Raw genomic sequence first — 13,126 nt, 5'->3', positions numbered from 1 at the left:
AGCTATAGCTTTAACAACAAGGTAGGCATAGCCTATTTGTTTAAATCAATCATCTAGTCCTCATCGAGATCATTTATAATCATCTAGTCCTCGTTATGCCTTCCTTTTAACTTGTGTAAGTTTACAGTTAAAAATATCGACTTGTTGAAAAGTATTGTCTGTTGTTATTACCAGCTAACTTCAAGGACTAGCCTAAGTAAATTGAAAACGATGTCGACGACTCTCGTCCCCACTTAGAGCAGACATTGATGATTCTCGTCAGATATTTTAGCACTTCAAAACTAATAGTAAATGTATTTGCCCCTTTTTAATAGTTGTCTTATATAATTTATTTTTCCATTTTACTATCCTGGCGACATACGTCTGTATATTGTGAAGTCTGTCATTATAGCCCGTTGGCTCTTGTCTAAGCACAGCTAACCCTAGTTTAAATTAACAGCAAGGTAGGCCTATAAACTAAGATCATCTAGCCTTCTTTATGCAGTCATTTTTAATCTAAATTTAGTATCGCGTATTGTCTGCTATTTCATGGACTAAACGAAAACGATGATAATCTTGTCCACAAAGCCAGTTTCGAAAATTATTTTAGCACTTCAAAACAGACAGTACATGTATTTGGCCCTGTTTAACAGTTGTCTGATATAGTTTATTTTTCCATGCTACTATCCTGGTGACATTACTAACGTATATTGTGAAGTTCGTCATGTATTTGTATATATTTTTTCTGGATTAGAAATGGTCTAATATGCAAGGTAGCATCTGCTAGGCTAGAAAATGTAGATATATTTCTTTTATTTTTAGAGGGAAATGTATATAGTAAGTATATACTTGTTTGATCCCGTGAGGGAAATTTGGTCTCTGCATTTAACCCAATCGGTGAATTAGTGAAACACAAACAGCACACAGTGAACACACAGTGAGGTGAAGCACACACTAATCCCGGCGCAGTGAGCTGCCTGCTACAATGGCGGCGCTCGGGGAGCAGTGAGGGGATAGGTGCCTTGCTCAAAGGCACTTCAGCCGCGGCCCACTGGTCAGGGCTTGAACCGGCAACCCTCCGGTTACAAGTCCAGAGTGCTAACCAGTGGGCCACGGCTGCCCTATTAGGGTTGTGACATTTCCCTCTAAAAATAAAAGAAATATATCTACATTTTCTTTTTTAAAACCTATCTTTTTGTAAACCTAGCTTTTGGAAATAATTGAAGAAAGTCTACAAGTGAGGTTGTCAACAGGGTTTTAACTTTTGCCTTTTTCTGTCTTTGTCTACAGTGATTGGAGTAGAGTGAGAAGAATTGACGGGTTTGAGCACAGTGCCAGACATCCAAGTATGTCCGTCCTTAACAAGGCCTGCAGTTATTCAACCACTTTCTTACACACCTACATTAGACATGCAAGGTCACACCGAAATTTGGCTAATTACTGGTATGCATGTGGTATTTCTCAGTTTTAAGAAATGTAATGCAATATGTGTGTATATGTGTGTGTGTGTGTGTGGCTATAGGTAGAGGAGGACCTGTGTTTCAAACTAATGTAATTAGTTGTTTAAATACTTGATTAAATACTAGCTCTGCTTTAAATTAAAATTATTGAAGCAACACATTAATGTTCAAATCGTTGCCTTTGCAGAGAGTCTCGGTCGGTCTTTCTCTGTGTAGCAAAAGTTAATGATATTGTAATGTGTTTCAGTGTTTTTAATGTGTTTCAGTGTTTCAGCTTGTGTAAAATTAATGAAATATCTTCAAGAATGATAAATAAAAGTGTTTCATGTAAGATTGTTCTGTGTGACTTAACATTTCACTTGTTTAAATACCTAAACTGAATATTGTTATCATAATATGTAAGTGTTGGTTGATAGATAAATACATTGATTAATAAATAAATGCAATTGAGGAATACTAAATTAAATAAAAAAAAAAAACAGTAACAGTACCAAAAAACAGTACTGTACTGTATAGTACAGTACAGTACAACCTTGTAGTAAAACAGCAATCACATGATTACTGTAAACTGTATTACAGTACTGTATCGCACCTTAATTCTACGGTAAAGTTCTGGCAACCGTGCTGCCTGTACTGTACTGTAATTTTACAGGGAATTTTCTAAGAGTGTATATACACTGCCATTATAGACAGAATACCAATGTGCTCCAAGTTCATTTCAAGCACAAAATCCAACACAAGCACACTTTATTTATTCTACTTAATTAAAGTGATACTTATTAGGTGATCACCTGAGTCAAATCTTATCAAATCCCGTGTTGTACGTTTCTTAGGAAACAATCACAATAATGAAGTACTGTGCGGCACAGAGTTACAGAGGCTCTGTTACAAACATCTGACCACATTTCAGCCCTCTAAGTCACTTGAGTCACTAAAGAAACACAACTGAAACACACCAGGTCTTGTGAAGCTGTTTGTAAAAGTAGATCAATATAGAAGAAAAGATGAGTAGTTTACACAGTTATTTGTAAAGGTATTTGTAAAGGTTTCTAACTAAATTAATGCCAAGTTGCATCGCAAGTTAGCTCTGGGGTAGCAAAAATCAAAATGTGCCATCTTCACGTAACGGGCATCACAGTATCCACTCGAGGACAAAAGTGTGTATGATTTTATCGTCCCCACGAGAGTTTAACAGGTGTGATAATTCCAAATCCCCATGTTACTTTCCCACAGAAAAAATCTCAAGATACCGAATCTCCTTATATGGGCAAAGATGGTAGCATTTTATGTAGGCGAACTTCAGAGGTCTAGGCTCCTATAGCGCCTGCCTGATGCAACATCATGAAAAGGTGGTTCAGTGGGTAGGTATAGTCCTTAAAGGACCAGTATATAGGAAATATATGGAAAATAAATTGTAACCATTCCAAACATAATCAGCATATGTTGTCAGAGAGGACAAAGAGATGTGAAAACAACGCTAGTTGTGTTATTTCAACACATATTGTGTAACAGATACTAAAAAAACAACTCTTCACTTAGGAGTGCTGGTCGTCAAGGAGTGCTACTTCACTTTTTCTGCCAAACAGGTGCACTTCGGCTCAAGGAAAAAGTCACTTTAAGATATGGCTAAACTCAACTTCAGTAGTGACTGTGGTTAAAGTCTTGCCAACGATCCCAAAGGCACACTGCTTGATATAATTAAAAAGCCTTTAATATGATGGGCTGACGCGTTGCGACTACTGTCTTCTGAAGAGCCTAAACACTGACTAATTCCCAAATCCCTATAACAAAGAGGAGGTTCAGGCAATTAAGTAGGACTAAGTGGCAGGTGCATAGACTCCACCTATCAGTCAGTTACTGGTGCACCATGTCACACATAAAAACATCATACACACATCAAGTTAAAAACAATTATACTACTTATGAGGACTACAATAATCACTTTATAAGGGCTATAAAAAACAGTTCACCTTGAAATATTCAGTTAAGCTTAGAAGAGAATGGAAAAATAAGCATTACATATAGGACGAACTATGTCTCCCTCTTGTGGCCATTTTGTACATATTTCTTATTCTACCCAAATATTTTAAAGATAGTTAAGGGACCGTTCATTATTTATAAACGGGGTCACCGGAGGAAAATAGGGGAGGGTCATGTCTTTTTATTCTTTGTTGAGGGGAGGGTCACCTAACTTTTTTTTGTCTAGGAGGGAGGGTCACCCATCTTTTGTATTAATGAAAACAGCAAAAAATCAAAGTGGCTTGTTTGATTGTTGATTTCTGTCGCCATATAACGTTCTCTTTCGTTCCATAGCAGTCAACATTGAACAATGAAAATAAGGGAGATTTCCTGGGTTTCTCACGCAAAATACGGAAAATGTCAACATTCGTCCCCATTAACGTTGGAAGGGTTGGAGCAACAAAGTAGCCTACTTTATTCACGCCTAACAGGCTATATCCATTTGGTCAACTTTATCCAGCCCTAAAAAAGCTAAATTTAACTTTGGTGTACTTGTAGTGTACCGTGTAGCCTAACTTTAAACAGTGTGCATGCTTAACATAAAGCATACTTGTGCTTCATTCATCCACACATCCAGCTCCTAACGTTTTGACAAGCATTTCTACCAATTGACCTTGTTCCTGCCCATATCTAGCTTTGCTATCTCCATCCTTTCTTTTTTTGTTGTTTGCAAAAAAATATATAGTATTTATTGGTAACCAGCAACAAGTGCAATTTGTTATTCGCTGTCATTCTCTCTCCTGCCAACAAAAATGTGTTACGTTCCAAGTAGCAGTGCGTAATTCTGCTTCATAAAAGTTGAACAAATACATTTGGTCATATAAATAGCCAGTTTATGGTCTACAGTGTAGTTGGTAAGTTATGGTAGGCCAACTTGGAGTGAATATACAGGGGGAATTCTTTGTCTAGCTGAGTAGCCTGGCAGGTGCGCACGTAGGCAATAGCCTACGGCCGAACACTGCAAGCGCTAATGAATCATGCTCTCACGACAACCACGTTGTTAACTTAAATAGGCCTAGGTTAACATCACTCTGAGTTCGCATTCAAGCAAGCAAAACGATGATTTGAATACATCTGTTTCTCTGGAAGGGCAAGGGGTAACAACAGGACAACACAGAGACAGGCCAGAATGCAGGACTAATGTTATGAGAGTATTACAGTAATATGGGATATTCTACGGGAAAATATTAAAACGGCAAGACAGCGGGGAAACGTTCAAATGATAAACCCGGAAAAAGTTGGCATGTTAGGTATTTTTCGGTGCCTGTGATTATTTGTGAAATTGTGCAAACGGCCTTTTCAAGTCATTTGAGAAGGAAGGAGTGTAGCAAGCTCCCAAATTGACGCTCGTCTGAGAAATTGAGTTTTGGATAATGTTCAGCTTCGGTAGCTTTACAATGACTGAGGAAGCCTAGAGAAGAGTCCATAGCAATAAGTTAATGGGTTGAATTTGTTATTACCCAGTGTGCTTTGTTGAATGGTCTCAATGCTTTATTGTTTTATTTCATGTGAATACTTACTAGAGGAGTAACTTTTCAAGTAGGCTAATGCAGTTGCAGGAAGTGTGCATTTAGTTTCCATGCTTATTGTGTTTCCACAACAATGTTAGTGAGTAAATCTACTGAAATGGCCACCATCTTGGTGAAGTGTGATGTGTAAGATCAGAAAGCAGAGGTTGATTTTAGGGCGGTAGCATATATGTTGATGTGTTTTCATAGCGCGTAAGCGCGTCGGCACAAGACGTAGACAATTGGCTGGGGAGGGTCATGTCATTTTTGAAAATGCTGTTGGAGGGTCGTTGAAAATTATATAGCAGTCAGGGGAGGGTCATGCAACTTTTGATCGAAGCACTCAAAATCCCTCCGGTGACCCCGTTTATAAATAACGAACGGTCCCTAACATTGTAAACATTGAATCACCTATATTAAGTGCTCTGAAGAAAACATACAATCTTACAGTTACAATTAGCAAATATTAGAATGTCTTTATAAAAAAGGGGGTATGTGGGGTCCAAGTCTTCATTAAGTCCTGGGTTTATGAGGGCTTTTAGTGTATAGATCCAGTAGGTCTCCTCTGTAATAATTTTTTAAGAAGGAGTAGCTCCACTCTACCGAGTGTTTTCACAACATTGTTGATATACTCTATACAAAATATAATGCCTGACAGAAAAAAACACCTGAGTTATTCTCATACTCCACAGAAGAAGGAAGAAATATAATAGTCCAGGACTCTCTGTTCAGTGGTGCCAACCAAACTAATCAAGAAATGGACATCAACAAAATGTTTTGGGACCTACAGAAACTTTTGGAAAAGGACACAAAGCTACATCTACATGCAATCACCCTCTCTGACTATTGGAGAGAAGGACGAATTCCTAGAGGATTAAGGATTAAAAAATTCCCTTCAACAGGATTCGGTAATGATGATTTCAGACAAAAATGGGAAGCTATACTAAATAAATGTTCATCGGATCTCATACTGTTGATCATTGAAGAAGCTAAGAAACAAAAAGAACAACTACAGGCCGAAATCGGGGAGATCAAGTCCAAGATTGCATCCTCCCAAGAAAATCACATGAAAACATCACTAGAAGAGAAGCTCTCCAAAGATATGGAGGCATTGACAAAAAAGCTAAAAGAGCTAAAATTAAAGAAATATAAAAGAGACGAAAAGGACTATGAAGATGGAATGGTCTACACCTGGAACACCAGACTGAAACAAAGAAGACAGAGAACAGTGTCATTCAACTTCACCAGTGAAGAGGACGAGGATAATCAAACTTATGGAGCAGCGGGTACAAGCCAGTCTTTTTTGGATTATACAACAAAACCACAAGCACCCCCCAAAAAAGGAAAAGGAAAACAAGGAGGGGCAAAAGGAAACCAAGGTTACACTCCCAGATCGAACCTCAGGAGCAACAAGAACCCCAGGTAGTAATCAACATTTCTGACACCCCATTGACTGATGACTGTGGCTTAACATTTGCACCTACCAACTATGCCAACTGCTTTAATACCAAAGTAGACCTCTTTAGATTTTATCGCAGCTTACACTTGAGACTTTGGTATAATCAGAACCCAGGCACTTCAACTGTTGCTAATACCAGTGACTGTAAAACTGCTTTCCGCCCCAAGTCATATTTCTGTCCTCTCAGCAACAACCCTGTTCTCGCAACTTTTTGCAGAAAAACTGATGCTGATATTGAAAGACTGTTTAGCAACAAAGAGGACTCGATCAAACACAACTTAACAAAGAAGGAAAGAATAGCACTAGATACTTTGGCAAAGAATGAAAACATAGTCATCAAGCGTGCTGATAAAGGAGGCTCTGTAGTAGTGTGGCAAAAAACAAAATAATTGCAAGAAGCCCACCGCCAACTTGACAATACTGCATTTTATAAAAGTTTGAAGACTAACCCTATGGAACAAATGAAAAATGACTTGAAGCTAATTTTGAGAGGTGCTATGGATAATGCCTGGATAAGCAAAGCAGAGCATGATTATCTATTTTGTCCTAATCATGTACTACCCTGCTTCTATATGCTACCAAAAGTGCACAAAGACCTGCATAATCCTCCAGGGAGACCCATAATATCTGGCAATGGATCTCTGACAGAACCCATATCAAAATTCATAGACCATTTCATTCAACCCTATGTTTCCAACCTACCATCATTTATCCAGGATACAACACATGTACTTAACAAGTTGGCCCTTCTGAAGAACATTGGACATTGCTACCTCGTCACAATGGATGTGGAGGCTTTGTATACAAACATAGACCATGAAGAAGGCCTCAATGCTCTGTCTCATTATTTGAACACACGCCCAGCTTCTAGTACACCACCCACAGACTTTCTGCTCACACTAACTAAATGGACACAATGTCTTTCTATTTCAAAATGATTTGTACCAACAAATAAAAGGAACAGCAATGGGAGCATGTTATGCACCAAGCCTAGCCAATCTGTTCATGGGCCTATGGGAAGAACACTTTGTTTATTCATGCAACAACCCTTACAGGAACATGATCACTTTTTATGGACGCTATATTGATGACCTAGTGTTCCTCTTCTCTGGTACTGAACAAGAACTAACTTCATTTCACAGATACCTAAATAACACCAACAAAAACCTAAAATTGTGTATGCAATATGATCTGACTCAAATTGACATCTTAGATCTTACCATACAGAAGGACAAGGAAGGACGCATTAACACCACAGTCTTCCGAAAACCAACTGACCACAACACACTGCTCCGGGCAGACAGCTTTCATCCTCCATCACTTAAGAAAAACATACCGTATGGGCAGTTCCAACGGCAGAAAAGAATATGTGACCAGGAGTCAGATAGGGCAGAGATAATGAAGTTACGATTCAAAAACAGAGGGTACGAATGTAAAATTATAAATGAAGCATATAACAAAACAAAATCTCTGAAAAGACAGGACCTCCTACAACACAAACAAAAAACACCCGGAGAACAACCTTGTGACGCAGTACAATACCAGAGCAAATGAACTAAAGAAAATCATAAACAATAACTGGAAAATGATTGAATGTGATCCTACACTAAAAGAAATATTCCCCAATGCACCAGTCATAAGTTTCAAAAGAGCACCGACCATCGGAGATAAACTTGTCCATAGCTATCTCCCTGGGGACAAAAAGGACACATGGCTCGATCGGAGACCGCAAGGGTTCTTTAAATGTGGGAGATGCAACCACTGCACGACTATGCAGCAAACTAATAAATTTACAGATGTGCATGCTCAGAAAACCCATTACATCAAAGGATACATCAACTGCAATACCACTTATGTGGTGTACTACCTATATTGCCCATGTGGACATTTCTACATCGGAAGGACAAAAAGAAAATTACAACAGAGGGTAGCAGAGCACAAATATGCAATTCGTACAGGAAATGAGGATTACCCAATGGCGAAGCATTACAAGCAACACCATGGATGCAACCCAGAGTCACTAAGGGCAATGGGAATAGAAACAATCGAGCTATCCAAAAGGGGAGGGGACAAACTTAAAAAATTATTACAGAGGGAGACCTACTGGATCTATACACTAAAAGCCCTCATAAACCCAGGACTTAATGAAGACTTGGACCCCACATACCCCCTTTTTATAAAGACATTCTAATATTTGCTAATTGTAACTGTAAGATTGTATGTCTTCTTCAGAGCACTTAATATAGGTGATTCAATGTTTACAATGTTAACTATCTTTAAAATATTTGGGTAGAAATATGAATAAGAAATATGTACAAAATGGCCACAAGAGGGAGACATAGTTCGTCCTATATGTAATGCTTATTTTTCCATTCTCTTCTAAGCTTAACTGAATATTTCAAGTTGAACTGTTTTTTGTAGCCCTTATGAAGTGATTATTGTAGTCCTCATAAGTAGTATAATTGTTTTTAACTTGATGTGTGTATGATGTTTTTATGTGTGACATGGTGCACCAGTAACTGACTGATAGGTGGAGTCTATGCACCTGCCACTTAGTCCTACTTAATTGCCTGAACCTCCTCTTTGTTATAGGGACTTGGGAATTAGTCAGTGTTTAGGCTCTGAAGAAGACAGTAGTCGCAACGCGTCAGCCCATCATATTAAAGGCTTTTTAATTATATCAAGCAGTGTGCCTTTGGGATCGTTGGCAAGACTTTAACCACAGTCACTACTGAAGTTGAGTTTAGCCATATCTTAAAGTGACATATTGTGTAACAAATAAAAAAAATGAAAAACACAAACTGTGTCGTCCCTATCTGGACACAGAGATGTGTTAAAAACAATGCAAGTTTTGCAAGTTTCGTTTTAAGAGTGTAGGAATTCAGCCAGGACACAAGTGCCATTGTATCTATGATCTCAGTGAGTCAGGACATTAGTTTAATGTCTCATCCGACAAAAATCTCCTACAGCACAGTATCCATGTGACTCCACTGCTGCATTGGATTATAACCAGATGGAAGGCTTCCCCCTACTGGCCCAATAATGCCACTAACGCCACCAGGTATTACTTGGGTTACTATGGTGATGATAGGAGTCTTTACCCCAAGGGTACATGCTTGCTGATGTCAATACACTTGACACCTTTTTCAGAAATGTTGGGCGTGGTGAAACAGCGTCAATGATGTCACAAGTCTGCGTCACTTTGGGTAACTGCGTCTTAAATACCAGTAATGTTACTGGAACCATACTGTTTGGGCACTTTTGCAACAATATGTGGCACTAGCTCTCACTCATTCTCTCTGCCTATTACAACAGAAAGCTCTCTCACTCCTTCTCCATAGAACAGGCTATTCAACTTCTATTCTAAGTAATGGGAAAATGTCACCGTCTTTAATGTGACTCAATAACATGTCTATCAATTTGCTTTTCTATGTGTATGCTTCACACATGCTCCAAAAATAGAAGGGAAACGTAAAAATATGAGTAGACAAATTCAATTAAGATCAATTTTATTATCATATGCACAGTGTTACACAACACAATGAAACTCTTATTCTGTGAGTCCCCCCAACAACAGACATGAATGAATGAATGAATGAATGAATGAATGTACAGTATGTATGTATGTATGTATGTATGAATGAATGTATGAATGTATGAATGAATGAATAGATCATAGTAATGATAAAAAACAGCAAGTAGTGTAGGAGAATGTAGACAAGGCTGTGCACAAATGTCCTGTTTTCCTTTATACTATATGGATCCACAGGTATAAGTAACACAAAGCGACTCATTACATTTGCAAGATACATAGATGACAAAATGAAGATTAAAAAGGTTTTGAAAAGGTTTCACCAGGATTTTAGATATTTTTTGTATTTGTATTTGTCTATCTATTCTACTATCTACTGAAATGCCAAGCTGTATTAATTGTACAAACAATTATATGACCCCTAGCGGAACATTACGCAATCACATACAGTGAGATGACCATTGACTCATAATGCTGTTAGAGGTGAATGGATCACTGAAAGCCCTGATAAATGTCATGGAGAACAGGGCTGCAACATTCATGACTCCGACAAAGCCAAGGGCACTGGCTGACAAAATGGAATACTACAACAAAATCAAATACTCTAACATTAAATACAAATAAAGACTGACTGTAACCATTTATTGGTTGTTGTTGGGTGTGTTTGTTATGCTAGTGGGTGTTTGACTAATAAACAATTAACATAAAGGGGGAAATGTGTGCATGCATGTTACTAAGTAGCCTGCTGCCCACTGTGTGTGCAGTGCAACCCTATAATGGCAGTAATATAGTATTATGCAAGTAATGGTGGTATGAATGAGAGGGTGGATGAACAGATACTGTGCTTAGCGTACTTAAACAAACACAGAATCAAACAAATAGATGTTCTTAATTAGCCAACTACAGGTGCCACTAGGACAGAGCCCTCTGTCACATTACCTCCCTCCTTTTCTACGTAGATTGCTGGGGTTCTGCAATCTGGACAGATACTCCAGCATCAGGTTATGTCCTCCTGCCTTGTGTCGGATGCTGCTCTACTCACTGATCACTCATCTGTTTCCATATTTTGTATCATTGCTCCTGTCTGTGGTGGACCTTGTAAGTAACAAGACCCATTTTCCTGGTTATGGTGTAGAATTTCACACTTCATTCAGTAATTCACTGAATAACACTAACCTCATCAATCTAATGCTCATTTCAGAGTATGGCCTCCCTGAGAGCAGCTTGATTATAACAGAGCAGTTATTTAACAGATATAGATGAAGCAGAGGAGAGAGAAGACACATAGAGTTTAGAGCAGTGTTTCCCAAAATCTGGGTCGCCAGCACAATTTATGTTGTGTTATAGGCCTAACTGATACCATATGTCATTTGATATCAGGAAAGCTAACAGTTTTCTATTAGGATGTAGATTGTTAACTACCACAGTCACGGTTTTGTCATAAAAGCTCATGAAACTGGCGCATGAAACGATTGCATCGCAGAGGGGATGCCAGCATGGATATCTACCTCTCAAAATGAAACCGTTCTGTGGGGCGCCTGCCATGTACCTCGCAGTTGCAAACTGCAAGGGACATGAATCCGCCTATTTGCACAAACATTAACAGATACCAGCTCCTCAACTTTACCGATTAAAATCTAGTGATCGTGCTGTCAACTAAAGCAGACATCCATAGACCGGACGTAAGGCCATTCAATTTGCATACAGTTTCGATTGCAGATGCAATCTTTAAAGTTAATAGCAACCTCCTCACATTCTTATTTCTGATTTAAAATGCACAACAGTGCATTATAGTCTACAATTTAAATGGGCATTTTAAACACTATTCCTCTCGTTTTCTACCTCGCTAACTCCAAAGTAAAGGCGCATTCTTCCGGCTATTGCGCAAATGCCTCTTGTTCTGATATAACGACTACACAATATAATATAATACAACAATACAATATAACGACTTGAGTTATTTGCTGTTTACATTGGAATTGACGTCCACAGGGTTATGGACCTATTTGTCTGCAACGCAACGTAGCCTACAACATTTATTTTTAGAAATACAAGAACAGCTTACTATGCTGACAAATGACGACTGCGCAACATGCGAAAATTTACCCTACTCTCGGATGCGCATTAAAACGTATTTTTTTAGTAGTCATTTCCAACTTTTCACACTGATGGTGCTCAAAATGCAACACAACCGTGTTCAAAGCAGGGATCCTATAGCAATGTATGGTTGGGGGAGGCATAGAAAAGTTGGAGAACCTGTGGCCTAAAACAATATTGGGGGTTGCAGGGTAGATTTGAAGTGAAATGGGTCGCGATGGTCTGTCATTTTTAAAAAGTGGGTCACCAGAAAAAAAGTTTGGGAAACACTGGTTTAGAGCATAGAGACAAGAAAGAAGAAGACTAAGGATACTACTGCAGCTTAAAGAGATGACAACTAAGAGGGGAGACAGAGAAAGCAACTACAAATACAGATATACAGCAATGTATAGTTAAGAGAATCCTAATGAATCATGTCATCTAAAAACTAATTTGGTAGGCTTAAAACCAGCCTTAAAACTAAGTTAATACATTCATTAAGTGGTAAGAGCAGTTTGATTTCTTTTTTTTTTTTCACAAACCAATTAATTAAAAATGAATGAATCAGAGGAGCCAGAGCTCAGGTAGAGTATACTGCAAAGGAGACAAAAGACAAAAGACAGCCGCCAAGAAAGAATAAGAACACTGATGCGGCTCAAAGACACCACTAGAACATTTGGAATTGCAGGAATGGGAGGAGAGGGACAAAAGGTAAGCCATTTACTTAAGAATGCAAGTTGCTTCACATAATTACATGTATTGCCTCGTAAATATTGCCTTGTAAATATTGCCTCATGTTCCATTATTTTGTGTACGTCACCAATGTGTGATGAGTTTGCCATTATGGAATGTTGCATGTCCTGGGGTGTGTTGGTGGGTGTGTGTGTATATTTTTGGTATGCCGTTACAAATTGTGTGTGCGTCAGGGAGGGTGATCCTGATATCTGTTGACGACTACCAGATTCCTGTGCAAAAAAAATAAATAAAAAATACTTATGATGTCATCAAAGGTCTGAACCACACCTATATACATATAAATGTCTAATCTGAACAGAGAATCATTTAGACGACAAGTATTCCAGGAGACTGGACT

The sequence above is a fragment of the Alosa pseudoharengus genome, unplaced genomic scaffold, assembly GCF_046254945.1.
Source record: "Alosa pseudoharengus isolate Yale_2024_CS ecotype anadromous, Long Island Sound unplaced genomic scaffold, YU_APseudo_1.1 YU_APseudo_1.1_scf_17, whole genome shotgun sequence".
NCBI classification, from domain to species: Eukaryota; Metazoa; Chordata; class Actinopteri; order Clupeiformes; family Clupeidae; genus Alosa; species Alosa pseudoharengus.
The sequence above is the reverse complement of the archived record's forward strand: the minus strand, read 5'-3'. Positions refer to the sequence as shown.